The 27620-nt window shown below is 42.8% G+C and overlaps 1 protein-coding gene across 3 annotated transcripts in view; it reads left to right on the top strand.

Moving 5' to 3' along the window:
• CLMP (CXADR like membrane protein) overlaps positions 1-27620 on the top strand; it is a 65718-nt gene that overhangs the window by 18944 nt on the left and 19154 nt on the right. The window lies entirely within an intron of this gene.

The raw sequence follows: 27620 nt of genomic DNA on the forward strand, positions 1-27620 counted from the left end.
TTATTTTGTTATAAAATAAAAGGGAGTTTGAGGCTTTGTCAACTTCACCCGCTCTTTAAAATAACATTTAGCAAATGCTATTTTTATTTTATTATTTTTATTATGATCTATTATTTTTATTTTATTTCAATCCCTTCTCTACAATGCAAAAATAAAAATTTCCAGTGTGATGAAGCTGCTGCTCTTTTCTGCTGAGCTGGCTGGGCTGGAGGAGGCCAGGAGGGCAAATCCAGGCTGGAAAAGGGGGAAATGAGGCATTCCTGGCACTGCAGATGCAGCAAGAAGAGCAAACAGGGATGGGAATTGTCAGGGCAAGAGTCACACATGGAAGGGTCCTGGGTGCCAGGATATGGTACAGAAAAATAGGGACAGTCAGGGCTGCTGGTTTCCAGTTATTTCAAATTTACTACATATAAAAAATCTATATATAAAAATATAAAAATATATATATTATATATATAAGTATTTAAATATTAACTATTTAGAGTAATGGGAATCCAGTAATTTTAAATGTTCCTTAGCATAAGGAAAAAAATCCAGTTAAAAGCCAGTTATTTAAAAATAGTTAATATTTTTAATAACTGGAAACCTCATAACTGACACTTTAACTTTGCCTGTTCGCTTGTTCCCAGTTATTTTAAAGATTTCTTTGCTTGTTAGCTGCCTTCCACTTATTTTAAATATTTTCTTAACTTGTTAGTTTGTTTCTAGTTACTTCAAATATTCGCTTTGCCTGTTGGCTTGTTTCCAGTTATTTTAAATATTTACTTTACCTGTTAGCTTGTTTCTAGTGATTTAAAATATTCCTTTGCCTGTTAGCTTGTTTCTAGTTATAATAAATAATCTCTTTGTTATCTTGTTTCCAGATATTTACAATATATCACTTCACCTGTTAGCTTGTTTCCAGTTATTTAAAATCCTCCTTTACCTGTTAGTTTGTTTCTAATTATTTAAAATGTTCCTTCACCTGTTAGCTTGTTTCCAGTTATTTAAAATCCTCCTTTACCTGGTAGTTTGTTTCTAATTATTTAAGATATTCCTTCACCTGTTAGCTTGTTTCCAGTTATTTAAAATCCTCCTTTACCTGGTAGTTTGTTTCTAATTATTTAAAATATTCCTTTGCTTCTTAGCTTGTTTCTAGTTATAATAAATATTCTCTTTGTTATCTTGTTTCCAGATATTTACAATATATTCCTTTACCTGTTAGCTAGTTTCCAGTTATTTAAAATCCTCCTTTACCTGTTAGCTTGTTTCCAGTTATTTAAGATATTCCTTCACCTGTTAGCTTGTTTCCAGTTATTTAAAAATCCTCCTTTACCTGTTAGTTTGTTTCTAATTATTTAAGATATTCCTTCACCTGTTAGCTTGTAGTTATAATAAATATTCTCTTTGTTATCTTGTTTCCAGATATTTACAATATATTCCTTTACCTGTTAGCTTGTTTCCAGTTATTTAAAATCCTCCTTTACCTGTTAGCTTGTTTCTAATTATTTAAAATATTCCTTTAGCTGTTAGCTTGTTTCCAGTTATTTAAACTCCTGTTTCCAGTTATTTCTGCCCCCTCAGCTGTTGTTTTGTTTCCAGCCCTTCCCAGAGCAGGTTTGAGGGCAATAACCCCCAACAGGGGAAAAGCTCCGGCCCTGCCTTTTCCCGGGCTGGTTTTTCCCCATCCCCAGGAGCCAATTCCCCCATTTTCCCTGGATTGTCCCTGCCCAGATCAGCCCTGGAAGGAAAATATTTCAAAATCACCAATTCTGTTTTGACAGACCTATTGCCAAATGGTGCATTTAATTTTTACAGTTTGATTGTTGGTTAAAACTTAAATTGTGCACTTAGCATTGTTCACCCCATTTGAACTGTTATGGGCTTAAAATCCTTTAAAATTCTGAGCTAAAGCTGCTTCTGCATCACCATCAAATGGAAATATAGGTACAGAAATGGTTTTAATCACTGCACCAAGTCAGTTGTTGGACTCTAAAAATGTCTCTGCTGCACTAAAACCTGCTGAAACTCCAACAAAATCACCAATTCTGTCTTGACAAATCTATTGCTAAACAATGCAGTTCATTTCTGCAGTTTGATTACTGGTTAAAACTTAAATTGTGCATGTAGCATTCTTCACCCCATTGAACTGTTATGGACTTAAAATCTCTTAAAATTCTGAGCTAAAGCTGCTTCTGCATCACCATCAAATGCAAATATAGGCACAGAAATTTGTTTGCATGACCGTACCAAGTCAGTTCTTGGACTCTAAAAATGTCTCTGCTGCACTAACACCTGCTGAAACTCCAATGAAATCACCTATTCTGTTTTGACAGATCTATTGCCAAATGGTGCATTTAATTTTTACAGTTTGATTATTGGTTGGGACTTAAATTGTGCACTTAACATTGTTCACCCCATTTGAACTGTTATGGGCTTAAAATCCCTTAAAATTCTGAGCTAAAGCTGCTTCTGCATCACCATCAAATGCAAATATAGGCACAGAAATTTGTTTTAATGACTGCACCGAGTCAGTTGTTGGACTCTAACAAAGGCCATGCAGGTGCCTGACTCACTTTCCTGTTTTATTTCAGTTTGTCTCTTCAAATACCTTTGGTGACCCATCTCAGTTCCATATTAGAGGCCTGACTTCTCCTCAGCATTGTAATTTGTTCTAAAGATGTCCACAAGGCTGCTTTTGTTCTCGTGAGAAACCCCAGGGAGTTTGAGGCTTTGTCAACCCCACCAGCTCTTTAAAATAACATTTAGCAAACACAAGTTCAGGAAAAATAAAGAGCCAGAGGGGCTGGAATGCAAGTCCAGGCTGCTGAAGGGGTGGCATTTAAGTGGGTTTGAAATTGGGAGGAGTTGCACTGCAAAAAAAACCCCTTCAGCTGTTTGTTTTTTCCCCCAGCCACTCAATAACATAAATATTTTAATTCCCAAATTCTCTTTTATGTGTTTCCTCATCAGTCTTAACTTGCCTGGTGTCCCCTTTTGCACACAAATTTAAAGATGCCACAATCACAATTTGGTTATTCTTTATGAAATACCTAAATAAAAGATATCCTTGGCACTGCAAAAAAAACCTTCAGCTGTTTGATTTTTCAGCTGTTTTTTCTCCCAGCCACTCAATAACATAAATATTTTAAGTCCCAAATTCTCTTTTATGTGTTTCTTCATCAGTCTTAACTTGCCTGGTGTCCCCTTTTGCAAACAAATATAAAGATGCCACAATCACAACTTGGTTATTCTTTATGTAGCCCCTAAATAAAAGATATCCTTGGCACTGCAAAAAAAACCTTCAACTGTTTGATTTTTCAGCTGTTTTTTCTCCCAGCCACTCGATAACCTAAAGATTTTAAGTCCCAAATTCTCTTTTATGAGTTTCTTCATCAGTCTTAACTTGCTTGGTGTCCCCTTTTGCACACACATTTAAAGATGCCACAAACACAACTTGGTTATTCTTTATGAAATACCTAAATAAGAGATATCCTTGGCACTGCAAAAAAACCTTCAGCTTTTTAATTTTTCCCCAGCCACTTAATAATATAAAGATTATTAGGTCTCAAATTCTTTTTTATGAGTTTCTTCATCAGTCTTAACTTGCCTGGTGTCCCCTTTTGCACACACATTTTAAGAAGCAATAACCATAAGTTTAATATTCTTTATGCAGCACCTAAATAAAATATATTCTTGGCACTGCAAAAAAAACCTTCAGGTGTTTGTTTTTTTCCACAGATGCTCAATAACTTAAATATTTTAAGTCCCAAATTCTCTTTTATGAGTTTCTTCATCAGTCTTAACTTGCCTGGTGTCTCTTTTAGCACACAAATTTTAAGATGCCACAATCACAATTTGCTTATTCTTTATGCAGCACCTTAATAAAATAGATCCTTGGCACTGCAAAAAGACCTTCAGCTATTTGTTTTTTCCCCCAGCTATTCAATAACCTAAATATTTTAAGTCCCAAATACTTTTTTATTAGTTCCTCCATCAGTCTTAACTTGTCTGGTGTCTCCTTTTGCACACAAATTTTAAGATGCAATAATCACAACTTGGTTATTCTTTATGCAGCACCTAAATAAAAGATATCCTTGACACTGCAAAAAAAACCTTTCAGCTGTTTGATTTTTCCCCAGCCACTTGATAACATAAAGATTTTAGGTCTCAAATTCACTTTTATGAGTTTCTTCATCAGCCTTAACTTGCTTGGTGTCGCCTTTTGCACACACATTTTAAGAAGCAATAACCATAAGTTTAATATTCTTTATGCAGCACCTAAATAAAAGATATTCTTGGCACTGCAAAAAAACCTTCAGCTGTTTGATTTTTTTCCCCAGTTATCCAATAACCTAAATATTTTAAGTCCCAAGTACTCTTGTATTAGTTTCTTCATCAGTCTTGACTTCTCTGGTGTCTCCTTTAGCACACAAATTTTAAGATGCAATAATCACAACTCTGTTATTCTTTATGCAGCACCTAAATAAAATTTATCCTTGGCTAATGCCAATAATATCAAACCACATCTCCAGCTGGCATCTGGAATTTGCCCAATTTTTAGCCAGAAAAAAAGAGCAGAATTGAATTTTTACTAAGAGGTAATTTGGCCTTAGATGTGAAAGCTTCAGATGTTCTATTTTTCAGTGCCTCTGGAACAGAGTCCCCACATCCTTCCAAGAGCAGGGGAGGCTTGTTTGTAGCATTTATCCTGAATTGTTTATTTATTTCATCTTAAAAGTTCTTTGGGGGGAATCTCTGATCAGCTGGGCGGTGGCAGCAAGTAGGAAGCTGTGACATTAAAAGTAATTGACATTAAAATGTTGTGACATTAAAATGAATCACGTTGGATGGATGTTGGAGACTGAGCCCACAGAGCTCCCGGGTTCGTGTTCCAGCAGGCTCTGACATTCACTCTGCCCTCAGCTCCTGCAGAATTTATGGAACTGCTCTCCCCTCTGGAATTGGGAGCTCCTGGGAGGGCAAGGAGAAGGGATTTCCTTGGAATTCTCCACCTGGGAACGGGAGGTGGAAAAGCCCTTTTAGTCCCCATCCAGGGAATCTGAGTCAGATATTCAGGATTGGCACAGAAAAGGCCATGTTGGGGTCTTAATCAGCACAAGATGAGGATAAAAAGGAAAATTTTGGGGTCTTAATCACCATGAGACAAAGAAAAATGGGATAATTTTGGGGTTTTAATCACCATGAGACAAAGAAAAACGGGATAATTTTGGGGTCTTAGTCAGCAGCATGAGATGAAAATAAAAGGGGTCATTTTGGGTTTCTAATTAGCACCATGAGACAAAGAAAAAAAAGGATCATTTTGGGTTCTTAATCAGCATCAAGAAATGAAAATAGAAGGGATCATTTTGGGTTCCTAATCAGCACCATGAGATGAAGATAAAGATCATTTTGGGGTCTTAATTAAAACCATGAGACGAAGACAGAAAGGATCATTTTGGGTTCTTAATCAGTACCATAAGATGAAAATAAAAAGGGATCATTTTGGGTTCTTCATCACCATGAGACAAAGAAAAAAGGGATCATTTTGGAGTCTTAATCAGCACCACAGTATGAGGATAAAAAGGATCATTTTGGAGTCTTAATCAGCACCACAATATGAGGATAAAAAGGATCATTTTGGGGTCCTAATCAGCACCATAAGATGAAGATAGGAAAGATCATTTTGGGGTTTTAATCAGCAGAAGATAGAGGGGATCGTTTTGGGTTCTTAATTAACACCATAGGATGAAGATAAAAAGGGGTCATTTTGGGTTCTCAATCACTGTGAAACCAAGATAAAAAGGATCATTTTGGTTCTTTATCAGCACCATGAGATGAAGATAAAAAGGATCATTTTGGGGTCTTAATTAAAACCATGAGATGAAGACAGAAAGGATCATTTTGGGTTCTTTATCAGCACCATGAGATGCAGATAAAAAGGATCATTTTGGGTTCTTGATCATCACCAAGACATGAAGAGAGAAGGGATCATTTTGAGTTCTTAATTACCATGAGACAAAGAAAAAAAGAATCATTTTGGGTTTTTAATCAGCCCCATGAGATGAAGCCAGAAGGGATCATTTTGCTCATCCATCCTTGGGATGCTGGAGCAGAGCTGCTGGAATTGGTGTGGAGCCTTTGTTCCCTGTGCTGTGACAATTCCAAGCAGAAAAACCTTGCAAAAAAAAAACCCCAAACCCCCCAAAAATCCCTTTGGCCCTTGCAGTGTAAACAGGGCCATTTCTTGTTGCCATTTTTAGCAATAGTGGGGAAATATTTCATTCCTGTAACAGCAGTGCCAGGTTCAGGAGGAAACATTCCCAGCTGCCAGCTCAGCTCCCGCGGCACCAGCACGGAGTGAAAAGAAATTGAGATTTTCCCTTCAGGGCCTGCAGTTCCTCAGAGCTGCAGGGGCCGTAGCAAACCTGATTTTACAGCCAGGAGCGTGGGAGTGCCAGGAATAATCACTAATTCCATATTTTTGGGGGCAAGAACCGTGTGAAAACTCCTCCAAAGTGGGGAGAGCTGAGGCAGAGCTCACCTCGAGCTCCTCCCTGCAGGCACGGAGGGAGGGAGGCAGGGATGCAGCATTTTGTGCTTCCAGGACATTTTCCAGCTGCCTTTTTTAGCCATGTGGAGCTGGAGGGGCCTCAGAAGAAGGAAGGGGTGGTTTGGGCAGGAAGCCAGGTGCCTCCTCACTGCCTGAGCTCAGGGCTGGCTCCGCTCTCTCTCTGAGCTGGAAATCAGGAAGAACGAGCTGATTTTGGGGGTTTTTCCCTTCCCACTGTGGGCTGTGTGAGATGCCAACCTCTGGATGTCAGCACAGCTTTTTTTTCCATGATACCTTGCATGAAACTCCATAAAATTTGTATTTTTTTTTGAAGCAGAAAGACTGGAGGCCATCAATTAATCTGGAGTTAAAGCTTGGCCTCATTGTTAGGGGACTGAAATCTGCCAGCAGCCAGGTGAGAGGTTCCCTTTGCATGGAGCTTGGGGATTGCAGATTCACCCCAAAATCTGCCACAGGTTGGGTTCCTCCCAGTCTTGGTCACTCTTGTTACACCCTGAGTTACCCACTGGCTGTTCAATATCTGATTTTTTCCCTTGCAAGCTGAAAGCAGACAGAGCTGGGAGCTTCAGTGAAGGGAGCACAGAGGGGGAGAGTTGTGATTTTTGTCCCTTTTTATTGCCCACGTGGCACTGTGGGGTGTCTTTGCTCATGCAAGAAGGAAAAGTGAAAATAAAGAAGTTTAAAACTGTAAATAATGACAATACTGAACACTCCTTTGCATGGAGCTTGGGGATTGCAGATTCACCCCAAAATCTGACACAGGTTGGGTTCCTCCCAACCTTGGTCATTCCTGTTGTATCCTGAGTTACCCACTGTGCCTTCAATATCTGATTTTTCCCTTGCAAGCTGAAAGCAGAGAGAGCTGGGAGCTTCAGTGAAGGGAGCACAGAGGGGGGAGTTGTGATTTTTGTCCCTTTTTATTGCCCACATGGCACTGTGAGATGTCTTTGCTCGTGCAAGAAGTGAAAATAAAGAGGTTTAAAACTGTAAATAATGACAATACTGAACACAGTATTTCCTTTGCATGGAGCTTGGGGATTGCAGATTCATCCCAAAATCTGCCACAGGTTGGGTTCCTCCTTGGTCGCTCTTGTTACACCCTGAGTTACCCACTGTCTGTTCAATATCTGTTTTATCTTTTGCAAGCTGAAACAGGGAAAGCTGGGAGCTTCAGTGAAGGGAGCACAGAGGTTTTAGCAGGGGGGAGTTGTGATTTTTGTCCCTTTTTATTGCCCACGTGGCACTGTGGGATTTCTGTGCTTGTGCAAGAAGGAAAAGTGAAAATAAAGAGGTTTAAAACAATAAATAATGCCAATACTGAACACAGTATTCCCTTTTCTGGGCAATTTTCTGCTTCTCTTTGGTGCTACATCCCTGAGAGAGGCTTAGAGTTGGAAGGGACCCATCAGGATCATCAAATCCAGCACAGGACACCCCAACAATCCCCCCACAAGAGGTTATCCCCAATTCCCAGATTTGGGAAGTAAAAATCAGTTAAAAATGAACTTTTGTGGGGCTGTTCTGCAGAGGTGCTGGAGATTTCCAGCTGGGGATGCTGCCCTGGGTGAAGGGGCTGAGGGTGAACAGCAGAGCCCAGGGTGCTCAGTGCTTTTATCTGGGATTTCTTCTCCCTGAAAATGCCTTTGGAAAGCAAGGGGGAGAAGCTGGGGCGGCTCCTATTACAGAAAATTGGCTTTTCATAGAGAATTCAAACCAGCAAAAAACCCCATGAGTGCTGCACAGAGCAGCCAAACATTTTGGTGGCTTCTCGTGGCCATTCTGGCTCCAGAACTTTGGGAATTTTCAAAGCCAGAATGGACCCGTTGGAACAGTAAATTGTAATAATTCAAATTCCTTGCAGGGAAGGAGATTTTGTGGGGTTTGCAGATGTAAACCTGGGGCTGTTTGCATTTCCAGGCTCACAAGAGGGAATGGAGCCAAAGGAAGCAAACTGGGCTGGTTGAGTTTCCCAATTCTTGCCTCAATTCCCCAAATTAAAGCTTTGAATAATATCAGGCACTCTGCTAAAATAAAACCTTAATATCTGCACATTTTGTGCCTCTTTTTGTGCTGCTTTGTGGCCAGTTCATGATTTATTAACAGTCATTTTTCTGGCACCTTGAAATGTCACTGCTGCCCAAGTAAATATTGGGAAAACCCCAACATTTCATGAAAGTTTGTACTTGAAAAATCATAAAACAATATCAGGTGATGGATCTGATCACTCACTTGTTTATTTTCCTCTCTATGTGATGGGAAAAAAAAAACCAATCCTGGAGTGGAAGTGGGGACAGCTGGGACCTGTTCAGAGACGCTGTCAGCACAAAAAGGGGCTGAATTCATCAAATTTCAGCAGGGAAAGAGGCTGAAATCATCAAATTTCAGCAGGGAAAGAGGCTGAATTCATCAAATTTCAGCAGACAGAGGTTGAATTCCTCACATTCTGAGCTCAGCTGTCCCACAGACCACCCAGGCCGGGTTTGGAGCTCATAGGGAGCCCCCTGTCCCTGCTGGGGTGCCTGGGGTCGCTGTGGTGCCACCAGCCGGGGATTCAGGGGCTCCTCTGCACTGGGCAAGAGCTCTCCGTGCTTTTGGGGCAGTTTAGGGGTTCCAGTGAAGCCTGGGGGTTTAAAATGTGGGATTTGACTCTCAGGGATCGGTCTCTGACTGCAGGCTTGGAGCTTGGCACAGAACAGTGGGAATTGGAAGGGATTTCGGAGGGTTTCTGGCTCCAGCTCAGCCAGTCCAGCTTGGAACAGCCCCAAGGATGCTGATCCCACAACCTGTGAGCTCTCATCCATGATCCCACAACTGTGAATCCCCATTCCATGATCCCACAACCTGTGAGGTCTCATCCATGATCCCACAACCTGTGAGCTCTTATTCCATGATCCTACAATCTGTGAATCCCCATTCCATGATCCCACAACTTGTGAGCCCCCATTCCATGATCCCATAACCCGTGAATCCCCATTCCATGGTCCCATAACCTGTCAGCCCTTATTCCATGATTCTGTGAGCCCTATTCCATGATCCCACAACCTGTGAGCCCTCATTCCATAATTCCAAAACCTGTGAGCCCCGATTCCATGATCCTACAATCTGTGAGCCCCCATTCCATGATCTCACAACTGTGAGCCCCCATTCCATGGCCCCATAACCTGTGAGCCTTTATTCCATGATTCTGTGAGCTCTTATTCCATGATCCTACAATCTGCGAGCCCTATTCCATAATCCCACAACCTGTGAGCCCCCATTCCATGATCCCACAACCTCTGAGCTCTTATTCCATGATCCCACAACCTGTGAGCCCCCATTCCATGATTCTCTGAGCCCCCATTCCAGTGCCTGACCGCTCTCACTGCGATTTCTTCCCCGAAAATCTGTCTGGGATTCCCCTGTTTAGGATTTCCCTCATCCACCTCTGAGAAGTCTGGCTCTGATTCCTTTAATTTCCTCGTTCCCCCTGTCAGCTTTACCCATTCCCCCCGAGGCACTGCAGCTTTTCTCACTCAGATTGGAAAGGACAGAAGCGAGATCAGAGAAGCTGCAGCTTGTCCAGGAAACCCAGCCCGTGCAGCAGATTCTGCTTTAGCTCCAGCTAAAACACTGTGAGAGACAAACGCTGCAATGAGCCCAGGCAAAGGTGACCAAGGGACTGAGGCTCTGCTTGGAGCAGGAATTTGGATTGGAGTTTCTTGGGAATTTTTTGTAATATAATATAATATAATATAATATAATATAATATAATATAATATAATATAATATACATTACTTATATATTATATATTATATATTATATATTATATATTATATATTATATATTATATATTAAAATATATATAATAAAATCTATATTTGGATTTGGAATTATAGATATTGGAATTTGGATTTAGATTTCTTGAGAATTTTTAAAAATATTATATTATATTATATTATATTATATTATATTATATTATATTATATTATATTCATTACATATATTATATAATATTATATATGCAATACATATATATTTGGATTTGGAATTATAGATATTGGAATTATATTGGAATTAGGATTGGGGTTTCTTGGGAATTTTTTGAAATATTATATTCTATTAATTACATTTTATAAATATATATATATATATATATATATATATATACAATATATTATAGTAATAATAATTTGAATTTTTCAACTCCTCTGTCCTGAGGTTCTAAAGCACTGCTGGTCAAACCGAGCTCTCACTTTATGGCAGGTGTTACAGGAATTCTCTTGTCCTCAAAATGTGGCTCTGAACGATGATGTTTTGATCAAGCACAATCTAAAATAGCTGTTCCCAAGAAGGGAATGGTGTGGTACAGTCTGGTTTTTGTTTTCTCCAATCTTTTCCAATATTTCTTCAGCATCAGCTTTGTGGTGTGTCAGGGCTGTGGCTGAAACCCCTCCTGGTGCTGAGGAAATCGGCTGCTCCAGCCATGGTGGGGACCTCAGCCTGACTCACACATGGGAAGCCTTCAGTGGTGGCTGCAGTGAGGTAGAAAAATCACAAAGAACATTTTCATAAAACCTTCCTGCCCTGTCATTCCTTCCAAGGCAAGCTGGTCCTTTGCAAGTTCCCTGTGAAAGCAATCCTGGTGTGAGCAGTTTGTTAACATAACAATCTATTCCTGGGTGAAAAACAACCAGCACCTGCATAAACTGGTTTCACACAGTTAGAGAAATGAAAACTGTCTCTCACAAACAACTTTTCCTGCACCTACACCCCGAGGGGTTGGAGTGACCAATCCAGAATTGGATTGGAGTGACCAATACAGAATTGATTATTAACCAAGAATTGGCAAGAAAGCTGCTGACCAATTGGAGCCCCACAGGAGGTCTGTAAAACTGAATAGAAAGGAGTTGTGTGAATAAAGAAGGGGCTTTTCCACCATGAAGGAAATGGAGTCCATGTGATTTATTCCCATAATGGTGCTGGTTTCAAGGTTTCAAGGTTTCAAGGCCTGGGAGATGGGCTGGGAAGGAGGGGGGAGCCCAGCCTGGCTCTGAGAGCCCCCATTGCTCCTGGCCTCACTCCTCCATCCTGCCCTGACCTTCCCAGCGTGGTGGGGAAGATGAAACAGGAGAGCCTCATCAATGTGATTGTCTGGCAAAAGATTTTGAGAATATAGAAACTATAAGTGAGATTGAAATGAAAGCAAGCTTTGAGATCCCTCAGTTACTGAACAACTGGAAAACAATGGTGTGGCTGCTGAAGGTGATCCCCTTTTGATGGAACAACACCCTCTGCTTGCAGACAGGCCCAAGGGGCAGAGCAGACCCTGCAGCTTGGCAGAAGGGGCCCAAAGAGGAGTTTTTAGGGTTTAAAATGTAACACAGGATGGTAATGTAATGATTCTTATAGGCTGTATGGAAATGCTGTAGGATTTGTATCTTGTACTGGATTGGTTAGTGAGAATTAGAATATTCAACACAGAAGAAGATTTATGGTATTGTAATGGGAACCTCGCTCTCTTACCCTTTTGCTCTCTCCCCCTCTCTTCTCTCAGTCCTGCTCCAGCTGTGCCTGGCAGCTCCCAGCAGGGCCCTGCACCCAGGCCCTTTGCAATAAACCCCAAATCCCAGCCCTGGCTGCAGAGATCTCTGCTCTCCATCCATCCTGACCGTGTTACCCCCCTCACTCCTGTGTTTCCCCAAAGGTGCCTGACCTTTTCACATCCCATCAGCAGAACGCTTCAGCTGCTGCCTGAGTCCCGTTTTCACCTCCTGCTCCTCCTCCTCCTCCACTCCTGCTGGCTCAGTGCTCCTCTGCAGGGCTCCCTGACGTGCTGTAGCTCTCAGCCAGGCGTTTTTTAGGCTGATCCCCAATTCCTGTCCTTCCAAAGGGCTCTGCCTCTGCAGCCTCACTCGGGGCATCCCTGCATGCAGGGATCCTGTGCCAAGGAGCTGCTTTGCTCTTTCCCAGCAAAGGTCACAGGAACACTTGGCAGGAGCCGTGTTCGACATCTTCTGGCCCCGGGCTTGCACAGATCCTCTGCTCTGCAGGACCCTTGGTATTTGCAGAATGAAAAATCCCTGTAACAGCTCAGCTGCTGGCAGGGGAGCCGTGCTGGGCAGGGAGGAGCATCTGCTTCCTTCCCAGCCTTCACTCCCTGGCACTTGTTAGGGAAATTCACCCACAAACACCAGGGGTTGGTGTCCAAAAAGGAGACAGAGCAGTCCTGGAATTTTATTCCAATCAAGGCAGAGGCCATGGGGCATCCCCTGGGATCTCTGGGATTTTTGGAGGACTCAGCCTCCTTTTTATCCCAATTTCCCAGCCACATTTCCTTTCTCTCTTCCCCATTTCTGAGGCACTTGAGAGGTTCAGACTTCCCAAAACACCTGATACCAAAGATTCCCCTCTCATGTATAACCCTATCTTTTAATTTTTAATTCCTATGGAATTTAGGGTTTTCCCCCATTGTTTCTGTCATCTTTCAATGTCAAATTTCATTGATCAGCAAACATAAAGTTTATTTGCAAATCTCTTTTCCCATTCATCAGTCAGTGGAATCCTTCATCAGAAATGTGTTTTTCCAGAACATAGGGATGTATTCAGGTTACCTTGAAAATATTTTGGCACAACAAAAATGCAGCCTGGAAAAGTGAAGAGGAAGTACTTAGGATAGTCTAAGAAGAAAGGAGAAAATTTTGTTTCTTTTCTCTCCCAGTGCTGGTTTTATCTCCCAGCAGCCCCAGAGCTGGTTTGGAAACACAAATCCCTCATTCCTCTCACCCTGGGTGTGACACCAGTGCTGGGCTGAGCTCCCTGCCTCTGGATCTCATCCCTCTCTGGCCCCTCCTGCACTTTGCAGGTTTGATTTTCTACCTCAAGGAATGCCAAAGGTTTATTTTTGGTCTTCCCACCTGTATTTTTGACAGGCTGTTAAAAGTTGGAACTGAAAGTTGTAATTTGAGCGTCTTCCTGCGAGAAAGGAAATTGAGCTGCTTTCTGCTTTAGTCCTCCTGCCTTTTCCAAACATCTGACTTGGTGACTTAACTCGTGCTTTGAGCTTTTAAAGATCAGGATTCTGCCACATCTACACTAAAACTGGAGAGGTTTCTAAGTAAATAAGCAAAAAAATCCCAAAGGCAACCAATAAACATGATTTGAAGAAAACCAACAAACACAATTTCCCAGAAGTTTTTAAATCTCCCAAAATTTTGATGGAAGCAAAAAAAAAAAATCCAATATTTCTTCATTTTCTGGGGCTGTTCCTTAGGCTGAAAATATTGCTGCACTTTTTATTGTGTATAGTCGTGCCCTTTTTAGGTTTGTGGGCTTTTGTCAAGTGGAACGGATCCAGAAGTTGGAATTTGGCATCCTCAGCTCCCAGGCTGGAATCCTGTGAGGAGCAGAATCCCCCTCGGGCCTTTTTCACTACAGGAGAACACCTTGGGTCAAGAAAACAAAACTATAAATATAAATATAAATATATAAATATATAAATATATACATATATACATATATACATATATACATATATACATATATACATATATACATATATACATATATACATATATACATATACAAATATATATTTATAGAAATATATATTAGAAACTATAAATATAATCATAAACATATAAATATATAAATATATAAATATATAAATATATAATATATACATATATACATATATACATATACAAATATATATTTATAGAAATATATATTAGAAACTATAAATATAATCATAAACATATAGATATATAAATATATAAATATATACATATATACATATATACATATATACATATATACATATATACATATACAAATATATATATATAGAAATATATATTAGAAATATGTATTAGAAACATATATTAGAAATATATATATATAAATATATAAATATATATATATATATATATATGTATATATATATAAATGTGCAGGAATCAATCATACTTTGTGTTAAATAACATTTTCTGTTTCCTGTGCCTGATTTTCCCCGAATTTCAGCATTTCAGGATCGCTTGCAGCAGCTGTGCAGCGCTGTCAGTTAAAAGAGCTGCTGTGCTCCCCTTTGGAGAGGGGGAATTCTTTCCAAATCTTGGGTTTTGTCTCATTTTAAAGTTCTCCTGGGCGTTCAGTCCCATCCTTGGCTTGTGAGTGCTGTTGGGACGGAATTTGGGATCATTTGGGGCCAGGTGAGGCTCACATGGGGTGTGCAGTGAATCCCCTGGGAGATCCCAGCTCCTGAAACGCTCCTGGGGTCCCTTCCAGCCCTTCCATGGGGTTTGCATTCCTCAGCAAAATCCCCACTGATTCACAAACGGCGTTTGCAGCCCCACCTCCACGCTGAGCCCACGCGCTCTGCAGATGCCCCAAGCCCTGCCAGGGGTGGAAAAAGTGAGGGAAAAGCTGCTCATGTTCTCAGAGGGCGCCTGCAGCTGGCACGGGGCTCTGCCAACTCCAGGGGAAATGCAGGGAGGGAGCTCAGCCCCAGGGAGGAGAACCAAAAATCGGAATTTCTCGTTCACACTAAAGCCAGTGAAAAACGAGGATTAAAGAATGAGGTTCCCTGCATTTTCTTACCTCTGGATTAGGAATATTTAAAATAACTGGAAACAAGCTAACAGGTAAAGGAATATTTAAAATAACTGGAAACAAGCTAACAGATAAAGTAAATATTTAAAATAACTGGAAACAAGCTAAAAGGCAAAGGAATATTTAAAATAACTGGAAACAAACTAACAGGTAAAGGAATATTTAAAATAACTGGAAACAAACCAACAGGCATAGTGAGTATCTTAAGTAACTAGAAATAAGGTAACAGGCTAAAGAATATATTTAATAATGGGTAACTGGCTAACAGGCAAAGTGAATATTTTAAATAACTAGGAACAAGCTAACAAGTTCAGGAAATATTTTAAATAACTGGAAACCAGCTAACAGCTTAAGTGAATATTTAAAATAACTGGACAAAGTAATTGACCCTGCCTACAACAGAATTGAGGAGAAGGAGGCTGCAAGCAGTGTATTGACACTGTTGATGCCTCAGGATTTCAACTTTTCTATTTTCCATCTGTTTGTAACCTGCAGTTCTTTAGTGTAGAACTCTGAACTCCACACACAGTGGGAGCTGCTGCTTCCCCATTTGGGCAGACACAACAATTCCTCTCCAGGATTTCAGCTTTTCTATTTTCCATCTATTTGAAAGAGATGATATTATATTTAATACTAATACTACTACAAATAATAATAAATTGTATTTAATAATAGTATATTATTATATTTTCCATCTATTTGTAGCCCTGCAGTTCTTTAGTGTAGAACTCTGAACTCCACACACAGTGGGAGCTGCTGCTTCCCCATTCGGGGCAGACACAACAATTCCTCTCCAGGCCTGGCAATCAAGGACACCTCACTGCCTCAGGGCCCAGAGATGGGAACAAAAGGGAGCTGGGGGCAGCAAACTTGGGGTCAATGACTTCATCAGCTGAAGCTGGAATTGGCAGATTCACCCCCAAAATGCAAATGGACCAAGCTTATAAAAGTGTGAAACCTGTGACCCATTGTCCATTTTTGGGTGTGGGCCCTGGAGGGGCTTCATCTGCCCTAAATACCTGAAAACCTGAAGGAATAACAAATTTTTATCCTCTCAGTTTTGCCTGGGCTCTGTTTTTAGGTAGCCCCAAAAGGCACCAGCGCGGCCGCCACCACTCGGGGCGAAGCTGCTGCTGCTCAGCCCCTGCAGCTGCACCTTGGCTCCATCTCTGGAGCCTTGCAGAGCTCAGCATCTCCCTTCCAAGGCTTCTGGGGGTGATGGGGAGGAGCTGCTGCTGCTCACTTGGTGCCTTGGGGCAGCCGTGGCCGGGGTTTGAGGCTGAGTGGAGATGAAAAGTGACAGAGTGTTAATACATTAGGCATTCATTTTGTATCATATTAGTGGTGCTTGTAGTGGGTAAGTGAGATGTCAGAGCCTGTTATGTGCAATTAGGAGCCCACAACTGAACATCCCATGGAAGTTACAGGGATGTGAGAGGAATGAGGGATTTGTGTTTCCCAACCAGCTGTGGGGCTGCTGGTGGATAAAACCAGCACTGGGAGAGAAAAGAAATAATGGGAAGGATTGCACTGATTGATGAATGGAATAAGAGATTTGCCTTTACAAATAAACTGTAGGTTTGCAGATAAATGAAATTAGACATTGAAAGATGAAAGAAACAATGGGGAAGAAAAACCCCTAAATTCTGTAAGAATTAAAAATTAAAAGGGAGGGTTACACAATAGAGGGGAATCTTTAGTATCAGGTGCATCTCTGTACCTCAATCTGAGCATGTCAAGTACCTCAGCCAATGGGGAAAAACCCCTAAATTGCATAAGAATTAAAAATGAAAAGGGAGAGTTATACATTAGAGAGAAATCTTCGGGATCAGGTGTTCTGGGAAGTCTGAACCTCTCAAGTACCTCAGAAATGGGGAAAGAGAGAAGGGAAATGTGGCTGGGAAATTGGGATAAAAAGGAGGCTGAGTCCTCCAAAAATTGGAGAGACCCCAGGGGAATGGCCCATGGCCTCTGCCTTGATTGGAATAAAGCCAAAGGACTCCTCTGTCTCCTTTTTGGACATCAACCTCTGGTGTTTGTGGGTGAATTTTCCTAACAAGTGTCAGGGCTGAGCAGGGAGTGAAGGCTGGGCCTCAAAACTGCACCAAAAACCCTGCTGGAAATGGGACCAGAGGCATCTCTGCCCTGCACAGAGCAGCCAAATATTTTGGTGGCTTCTCATGGCAATTCTGGCTCCAGAACTTTGGGAATTTTGGAAGCCAGAATGAACCCGTGGGTGTAAATTGTGATATTTCAAATTCCTCGCAGGAAAGATTTTGTGGGGTTTGCAGATGTAAACCTGGGGCTGTTTGCACTTCCATGCTCACAAGAGGGAATGGAGCCAAAGGAACAAACTGGGCTGGTTGAGTTTCCCAGTTCTTGCCTCAATTCCCTCCTGCAGGGAGGGATGAAGCTCACCCTGGTGAGAAAAACCTCAAGTGTGAAAACCTCAAGTGTGAAAACCTTGAGTTTCCTGGGCCCTTTTTGGGCAAGTTCAGAACAAGCTGAATGTCCAGGACACCAAGCAGCAGAAGAGCACAAGCAGTTCACTGCCTTCTGATTGAAATCTTGATGCAAAGGGATAGGAAAGGGAGAATGAATCCTCAGCACAATAACATTTTTATTGGGAATCCTTATCAATCTCTGGAGTCTCTTCCAATCTCCTCAGTTTTCAGGGTTAGCTGATGCAACCTTCTCCTTGGATTTCAAAATGGGTGAGCAAAGATCTGATGGACAAATACTGCTTTGAAAACAGTTTTGTTGCTGTCTCTTTGGGTTTGTATTCTGGATTCTGCTCCGTGTCTGCCTTGGGCAGAGAACTTCATTTCTGTGTGCCTTCATTTGTGTGTCCCTGAACTGACAGCAACGAGAGATTCCCTGCGAGACTGAGGCCTGAGAATATTCCTCAGACAAAAGAAACCCTAGAAACGACCACTGAAACCATCTTCCTCCTCTTAATCCTTCTGAAACCAGGCGAAAGAGTGAAATTTGTGATGTTTAGGGATGGAATTTTTAGGTTTTCTTGCCTTCAGATCTTTAAGGTACACAAAGCAACCCAAAAATGCCTGGGGGAAAAAAGGGAATATCAGAGAAACATAACAGGGAAATAAATAACAGGGAAATAACAGGGAAATAATAACAGGGAAAGAAACCCTAGAAACGATCATCTTCCTCCTCTTAATCCTTCTGAAACCAGGCGAAAGAGTGAAATTTGTGATGTTTAGGGATGGAATTTTTAGGTTTTCTTGCCTTCAGACCTTTAAGGTACACGAAGCAACCCAAAAATGCCTGGAGAAAAAAAGGGAATATCAGAGAAACATAACAGGGAAATAAATAACAGGGAAATAACAGGGAAATAATAACAGGGAAAGAAACCCTAGAAATGATCACTGAAACCATCTTCCTCCTCTTAATCCTTCTGAAACCAGGCGAAAGAGTGAAATTTGTGATGTTTAGGGATGGAATTTTTAGGTTTTCTTGCTTTCAGACCTTTAAGGTACACGAAGAAACCCAAAAATGCCTGGGGAAAAAAAGGGAATATCAGAGAGCCATGGAACAGGGAAAGAAACCCTAGAAACGATCACTGAAACCATTTTCCTCCTCTTAATCCTTCTGAAACCAGGCGAAAGAGTGAAATTTGTGATGTTTAGGGATGGAATTTTTAGGTTTTCTTGCCTTCAGATCTTTAAGGTACACAAAGCAACCCAAAAATGCCGGGAAAAAAAGGGAATATCAGAGATCCATGGGTGCTTCCTCCCTCCAGGAGTGCGGGATCTGCCCTGCAGGATTCCCAGCTCCATCACTGAGAGGCTTGGCTGAGCTGGTGCTGGGAGCAGGAGACACCTGGGCCAATGCCCTGATAAAATTCCCTGGACCAAAGGCAAGGGGATTTCACACATTCCTGTGCACGGGCACTCCCTGAACCATTAAACTGGGAGATGCAGGGCTGGAGCCTTGCTTTCTGCTCTTGGGTCTCCAGGGATGGAAAGCAGAACCTCCTGCTTGCAGTGGGGTTTTTAAAAGTGCAGGGAGAGAGTGGAAAGCGCGTCCAGAGCCGCTGCCTGCCTGGGAGGCTCCTTGGCCAAGGGAAGGCTACAGTGCTTTATTTCCCAATATCCCCAAGCCTCTCTGGACTTTGGACTCTGTGTGGGTTGGTGCTGCAAGTAAACTCTGCCATTTCCAGAGACAGAATTCTGCCTTTTTATTGCAAAATTTAGTTGCACGTGGTCGCTGGGTACTGCAGGATTTGTTTTTCACTTGTCTTTAATCCATAAGGGAATCCTGAGGATTTCCCTGAGGAATACTGAACCTTCCTCTGGGGGCATTTGATGAACCACCTCGTTTAGACTCCAGGAACAGTGAATTTACACAGGGAAGAGTGAATTTACTCACTGGTGCTGTGCTGGTACAGCCACCCCAGATCCCCTCCCTGGCTCATCCAGGATTTCCAAGTGAAGGATTGCTGGGCACTGCTGATATTCCTGCTGGTAAAACACCACCAGCCCAATTCCAGCCCCGCTCCTGTTACAAACCTCTAAAAAGCAGAGGTTTTGCTCTGCTTTTGTTGGTTTTCCTGCTCTCCCTGGCCTTGCTCCCTCCTCTGCACTCTCCATTCCAAACTCTCCACGTCACCGCTTGGAAGCTGGGCCGCGTGCAGGACTGTGCTCTGTTTGCACAGCTCCCCCAGCCTCAGCACATGTGGTTCCAATTCCAGAGGCTCTGCGGGGCTGTGTGCATGGGGATGGGGCCGGCCTGACCCCTCTCCCTCACCTCAGGGAGGGGGAGCCGTCCCTTATCCAGCATCTTTCCCATTTGGGACGCTCTTGCGCGGCCACCAAAGGGGAGGCGGCTGCAGGCAGCGTGCTGGGGCCAGCCCGTGGTCACTGGGAGCACTGGGGCTCTCTGCAGAGGACAACCCTTGGCCTGTGTGGCTGTGCCAGCCAAGGAACACACGAGCAGATGTCCCAGGGCACAGCCTGCGCTCCCTCAATGACCCTGGGGAGGCTGCGGCCGCCTCCAGGCTCCCTCCCGGTGCAAGGAATGCACAGAGCTGTCTGCGAGGAGACGCTGCCTGCTGTTTATTTTGGCCTGAAATGCTGTCAGGGTAACTGTGAGGGCTGCTGTGGTCTGAGCATGAGTGGGGCTGTCGACCTTTTTGGGTTCTGCTCATAGCTCTGGGATGAAACAGCACAGCTTTGCCTCATCCGCTTTACCCACAGCAAAAGCTGGGGGAGGAATCCAAGGGGACGTGAAACCCTTTGTGTCTGAACAGCACAGCGGGGGAAGAGGTTTTGTTTCTCCAGAGCTCGATTTTAAGGCCCTCTGAGCCTCAAATGCTGGCGCGTGGAACTCTCTGCAGCGTCCCCCAGCTCCCCGGCCGCGCCAGCAGCCCTGCAAAGTCTGACTGCACACGGAATTCCTTGGCCATAAAAGTCACTGTCAGCCTCCTGCTCCAGCAGCTGAAATCCCGAATCTGCTGATTGCAAAACGCTCAGGGCCTTTCTCGTCAGCACTGGGTGGGGGGCGAGCTCCTGTTGTTAGAGCAACTCAGTAAATCATTTCCTATAAGGCTCCAGCAAGAGGAGGCTCCAACAGATGTGAAACATCCAAAATTCCTGGCATGAGGGAGTGGTTCAGACATGGCAGGCTGTCCTTTTTGTTTTGAACTCCCAAACACATCATTCCTGCACAGGCCTCACTTAGACACATCCTGTTTTCAGACACTTTGATTTTAGCACAAAACTGTGAGGCAAATGAAGGATTATCCAGCTGAAGGAACACCCTGGTGTAGTTTTGTGCATGTTTATTCTCTCTGGGCTGGTTTAGGTAGGAAGTTTTTGCTTATTTGTGTTGTTTTTACTAAAATGAAGTATTTCAGCAGTTCAGGTCTGGCTGAGAGCAGCTATAGCAGGGGATTTCTGCATGCACTGAGGTGTTCTTATCCAACAGCCTGGATTTTGGGAAGAGTGGGTGAGTCGGGACCTCAGGGAATTCATAAAATCACAGAATCACCAGGTTGGAAGAGACCCTAAAGATCACAGAGTCCAACCCAGCCCCAACCCCTCAACTGAACCCTGGCACCCAGAGCCACATCCAGGCTTTGTTAAACACACCCAGGGATGGGGACTGCACCACCTCCCTGGGCAGAACATTCCAGAACTTTATCACCCCTGCTGGAAAAAGCCTTTTCCTAATAACCAACCTTCCTTCTTGTGAGACATAAACTTTGAGGAATTTAGGGATTTTAGAGGAGCTGAGGTTTTAGTTAGAGATCAGCTTTATTGGAGTTAATTGAAATCAATGGGTAGGCCTTGATGAAGTTAAGAGTTAGCAGTTAACTAATAATTGATTGTTTATCAACACAATGCTGGGTTAGCTGGGTTTATAATGAAGAATACAGAAACTGATAAATGGCTTTGAGGAACATAAGACAATTGTGGCCTCCTCTGTTCTGAAACCAATTGAAGATGGGGAATGGGAGTTCTACCAAGGGTTCATTTGTCAGATTTGCATTGAAAATGTAGAAAGGCCAGAACGAGGAAGACTCCATTTACTTCCTCATTTTGGGACCCCTCCCCATGAAAGGGACCAGTGACCCATTTCAAGGAACAAACTGCACATGCTTAATGGCTTTTGAACTAATTACCATGCTTAATGGATTTTGAACTAATTACCATACAGAGCGGGGAATGGGATGTACCAAAGTTATGAACATGCATTTGCATTTTGGGTATTCAATACCTGAACAGATAAAAGGGCTCTGTAATCACCTGTAAATTGAGGTGTGTATTGGGAGCTATTCCACAATAAACACACACTTTCTAACTCTAAACTGTCAGAGAGTTTTTGGATATTGGCACTAGATCAATATCCCTATTGGGAATGGGATCTACCAAAGTTATGAACATGCATTTGTATTTTGGGTATTCAATACTTGTACAGATAACAGGGCTCTGTAATCACCTGTAAATTGTGGTGTGTAAATTTGGGAGCTATCCCACAATAAACAAACACTTTCTAACTCTAAACTCTTAGAGAGTTTTTGTCCCTCACAGTTGGATATCGGTACTGGATCAATATCCATATTTTTAATAAATCGCTTGGAAAGATCCCCTTTTCCCTCGGAGGAGTGGCACAGAGGTGAGGGTGACTCTCAGGGGGATGCCAGGGAGGGAAGCCCTGCCTGCAGGGGACAGCTCTGTGCAGGGAGGATGAGCTGTGCCCCTGTCACAGCTGCCCCCAGCCCGGGCTGTGATCTTAACCAACAACAGCAGGCCCAGCACCCATCGCAGGTGAGCTGGGAATTGTTCAGACAGGCCACAAACTCTGTGTGTGTGTGTGTGGATGAATTTTCCTCAGCAGCAGATCCCAGGCGTTTCCTGAGTCACCTCCAACCTCTGGAGCTGCAGGAAAATCACAGGTTGCATTTCTGCTCCTCCCTGGGCGTCAGGAATATTCTGGTGCAAATCTCATCTTTGATAAAAAGCCAAAATAAATCACAAAAAGCGTTGCTGAAGGACAAACTGCACAGACGTTCCTGAAGAAGCTGAAATTTTTCAAAACCTCTTCTGGATATTCACATTTTAAGTGAGCTTGGCTTGGCCTTGGGTGTGGTTTGGGCTGAGCTTACAAAGCTTTATTGTGCATTTCTTTTATCCCGATTCTCTGAATCTTTTCTAGGCTGTTCCTCCTAATTCCAGCAGTTAAGTGATACAGCACAACCTATTACTTTTTAAATAGCAGAATCTATTTTTAGCATTGCTCCCTAATTCAAACCTTCTGAACCTAATGAAAGATTTAAGTCTGGAAGCTCTTTAGCTTTTAGGGTTGGGAATTTGCCCACAAATAAAAATGTCAGCAAAGCATTTGTTTCCCCTTTGATTCTGCTTGTCTGGTGATGTATATTTGATGTTGGGGTCTGTGGGGTGTGTACATGCATTTAATTGTAACAGGTATGGAAACCCTCTGGGCTTCAGCACAGCATGGACATAAAAATGTGGGATCCTGGAAGGATTCAGGCATGAAAACTCTGCTTTGGGGGGGACAGAATTTGTGATAAGGCCAAACACAGCCTCGGTTCACTCAGCATTTGCTGCTTGCTGTGTTGCACAGGCTCCTTCCCCCTGCATCCATTTCAAAGGGCTGATTCTGCTGAAATTCAACCCCTTTTATGACATACACTCACAATGAGGAGTCCTTAAAACATTGTTGAAACGAGTTCTGAGGAATTCCTCAAGCCTGACATCTTTGCTGAGGGATCCAGCCTGTTGTCCATATTTATTTCTTTTTCATTTATTTAAACTCTGCCATGTGTGCAAGGCAGAAGGGGCTGAGAGGGCTAAAAACCCCCTGGAGTCCTTCCCCTGATCAATCTGGGCAGCGTCTGGATGGTTTTGGGCTCGATTAAAATCTTTGTTGCTGTGTTTCCCTTGGAGATTTGAACACGGGGAGGGATGAGAGGATGGCTGTGGCTGTCTGCAGGGCGTGGGGTGAGTTATTGTCCCGGGAACAATGCAGGGAACAGTCACACAGGGTCACCGCTGCGCCACCCAGAGCCTTCAGGCCAGCGCTTCCAAAAGCATTGTAAAACAACCAAAAAAAAAAAAAAAAAAAAAAGAACAACAGAAAAAGAGTTGGGTAAGCAGGAAAAGCAATGCCACCTCCTCCTGGAGTCATGGGACAGGAGCTGAGCTGTGGCAGTTCCAGCTGTGGGTTTCTCTGGGTCTGGATTGAAGGCACTTGAGGCAGTGGTTCATGCTCAGACTCAGCTGTTCATTGTTTCTTCTCAGTAAAACAATTTCACAACTGTGAGCTCTGCAGCAAGGCACAAAATGGCCACAATCTCCTGTTCCAAGGTCTTTTAAGACTAAACCATCCAATTAAGAGCTGACACCTGGATTATTTTTCCTTTTAACCCAATAACTGATCCCACAGAGCCCCCAAATGAGGATTTTTCTGCCCAGTTACAAAATGCCACCAAACCCAGGAAGAAGCAGCGTGAAGGAGAAACCAGGACAGCACCCTGTGACCTCCATCTTCCATCCACAGCACACTAAAAACCCCAAATCCTCAATTTCTCACCAGTGATGCACCCACACTGCTCTCTGTGATCCATTTCACACTTTTGTGGGTTCCAGCCTATCCTGAAGTCTTTAGGAAACTTTCTCCACGGATGAGGGTCAGAGTCAGGGCTGCCCTGGGGTACCCCAGAGCAGACACAGAAACGTTCCCAGTGCCCTGGGTTTGCACTGAGTGAAGCCACAGGCAGCAATTCCCAAATTGCTGAGAGCACAAAGAGCTGCCCACAGGATGTGGAAGGGAGCAGAGGCTTTGCTGGGCAAGAACTGTGGAGCCTGCAGAAATGTGGCCCTGCTTTTGGACGTGATTTCTGGGAAAATCATCCCTTTTTTCATCCATGGTGTGCGGGATCCGGCCCTTGAGGCCACCCAGGGCTGGGGAGCTTTGTGAGGGAAGGTTTGGAGCAGCACAGGGATAAATAAATCCCTTTGCAGCCCCTGCCCTGTGTCCTGGCCAGGGCTGCTGGAAGGGGCAGACGCTCCTCTGGCAGTCTTTTAAATGAAACCTCAACTTTTAACCATGGAAATGGTTAAAACCTTATTTATCTATTAAAAATCTCATTTACTTCCACTTTTAACCATGAAAATGGTTGAAACCTTATTTATCTATTAAAAAATCTCATTTACTTCAACTTTTAGCCATGGAAATGGTTGAAACCTTATTTATATATTAAAAATCTCATTTACTTCCACTTTTAACCATGAAAATGGTTAAAACCTTATTTATCTACTAAAAATCTTATTTACTTCAACTTTTAACTGTGAAAATGGTTAAAACTTTATTTATCTATTAAAAAATCTCATTTACTTCCACTTTTAACCATGAAAATGGTTGAAACCTTATTTATCTATTAAAAAATCTCATTTACTTCCACTTTTAACCATGAAAATGGTTAAAATCTTATTTATCTATTAAAAACCTCATTTATTTGGACTTTCCTTGCAAGGCCTCACCTACACAAATACAACTTCAGGGAGTGTTTGTTCTTCTTTGGATAATTAAACCTAGAAGGGACCTGCATCTGTTTCTACTCCTTTTTCTCTCCTGTGCCATGAATTCCTGCACAATTCTACACCTAAATCACCATCTCATCCCTGTTTGCTGCAGTAAAACCCTACCCAAACTGTGGGGAATACGAGATTTGTTCATGTTGAGTCTTTTGGGATTTTTTGGGGGTAATTTCTCTACCTGGCTCTTATGTTGGGTTATTGTAAGAGGCTGTTTTATCTTCCTTTCAGCATGAGGTTGGCTGGAGGGAAATAAAGTGAGGCTCCTGTCTGGAGAACCTGCAAAATTTAAACTCCTGTGGGAGTTTTCAGGCATTGGTAAAGCATTAATAAGGATTAAAGAGTTTTCAGGTATTGGTAAAGCACTAATAAGGATTAAAGAGACAAATCAGGGGGTTGTAAATAAGATTTTTTTTTTTCCTTAATAATGTTATGGAAAAGTTTGCACGGTGTGTGAGTTTGGTTATTGGGTCAGTGATGAATCAGCTCCAAATTATTTCTGATTTCTTTGAACAAATAAAGGGTGATGTAGGAATTTGTCACTATTCCACTGGATGTCTCCCTGGCCTTTCTCCCCATTTAGAAGAGGAGTTTATAAGCACAGGGCTCTTCCTCAAATCCACAGATAACTCCTGGGAGCAGCAAGAATCCCTCTAAGGTGTGAGCTCTGCTAAACCAAGCCTATCTAAACCAGAAAAGAACGAAAACTGCCATAATCTCGCAGAAAAAAACATAATTTTACATGAAAAACCTCGATCAGGATTAAGCTTAAAAACCCCAAACACCTCCCGAGGTTGTGCACGGACCCTCAGAGCTCCACAGGGCTTGGAAAAAGCGGCAGATGTGGCGTGAATGTCCCGGTTGCGGCGCCTAAATTAAGATTATTGATCAGCGATGTGGCAGTGGCGGCGCTAATGAGGGCAGCCCGCAGCAACGCGAGCTGCAGGGAAAAGCTGGATCCGTCCTGGGCAGGAATTGTGATTGAATTTGGCAGATGGAGCCTCGAGAGCAGCGGATCCAGTGATAAACTGGATTGTTTCTCCCTTTAAAGCAAGCAGTTGATGTGGCTGGGAAGGAGCTCTCACTGGGGGAGAGCTGAAGGCTCCGCCTGTCCTAAAATTCTGAATATTTCACGGAGTGGATGATAATTCTTGGTAAAGTGTTCGGGAAGGAGAAATTGAATCCCCGAATCTCAGCAGCTGAGGGGTGGCTGTGGTAACTCGGAGGCAGAGCTGAGGGTGGGAGCAGGGATAGAAGGAATTTTCTAAAAGTTGCTCCTGAAGAAATGGAAAAAAACGAGGGAGAGTCGCGTTGGGTGTCAATTTTCTGTCTGCTTTTCACTTGAAGGTTCAGGATCCACTGTTTAAATAGCATAAAAGTATATAAATAGTACATAATAATATTAAAAACACAGGAATAAATCCAGCCTGAGTAACTGGAACCTCTTGTGCTGCTGCTCTGTCCTCCAGGACTGTGTGTCCAGCCACACGTGGCACTTCCCAGTGCTCTGAACTTCCCCAGTTTTCAGCACTTTCACAATATTTGGCCCGGGAAGCAAAATATTTAAATATTTCCTCCCACTTCATTTCACAGGGGAAAATAAAAAAAAGAAAAGAAACAGTTTTAGGGTTTTGTTCTGAACAGCAGAACTGCAGAACAACTCCAGAGAAGATCTGCACCCCACGGGCAAAGGGCGGCAGTGCCCCAGGGAAATCTGGGTGGGGAATTTTTGCTTTTGACCCCAAGGCCTGGAGCCTTCCCTCGCTCTGATCTTTGGGGTCAGTTTGGACTGAGCTGGAGCTCCCCATGCCGGGCCCACGTTTCCAAGCTGGAGATGGGCACAGCCAGGAGCTGCTGGTGGATTTTTGCTCAGTTTTCAGTGGATGCGGAGCAGAAGCTCGAGCAGACAGCGCCGGAGGCAGCGCTGGCCCCACAGCCCATGTGCAGCATCTCCGGGGCCGCTTTTGGGGCCCGCCCGGCCCTTTTGGGGGATTTGTCTCGCATCCCACGGGCTCTGCTTCCCTCTGGCGGCTTCGCTCGGCGCTTCCCTTTCTGTTTCTATTTTAGATCCTGACAGACCAAAAAAAGCTCATAGGGTTTGGGTTTTTTTTGGCGCTGCTATTCAAAGTTACTTCCCAATCCTACTTATTCCACGCTTTTCTTAAGTTTAACCCTCTTCTTCCCAGGCTGGTTTCTTATTTCTGATATAAATAATATTTCTGATATAAATAATATTTCTGATATAAATAATATTTCTGATATAGATATCTTTCAGAATACATAATATTTCTAATAAATATCTTTCTGATATACATAATATTTCTGATGTATATATTTCTGATATGCATAATATTTCTTATATAGATATCTTTCAGAATACATAATTACATAA

This window comes from Agelaius tricolor, unplaced genomic scaffold (assembly GCF_023055355.1).
Source record: "Agelaius tricolor isolate 1412-34295 unplaced genomic scaffold, bAgeTri1.0.p SCAF_29, whole genome shotgun sequence".
Classification (NCBI taxonomy): Eukaryota; Metazoa; Chordata; class Aves; order Passeriformes; family Icteridae; genus Agelaius; species Agelaius tricolor.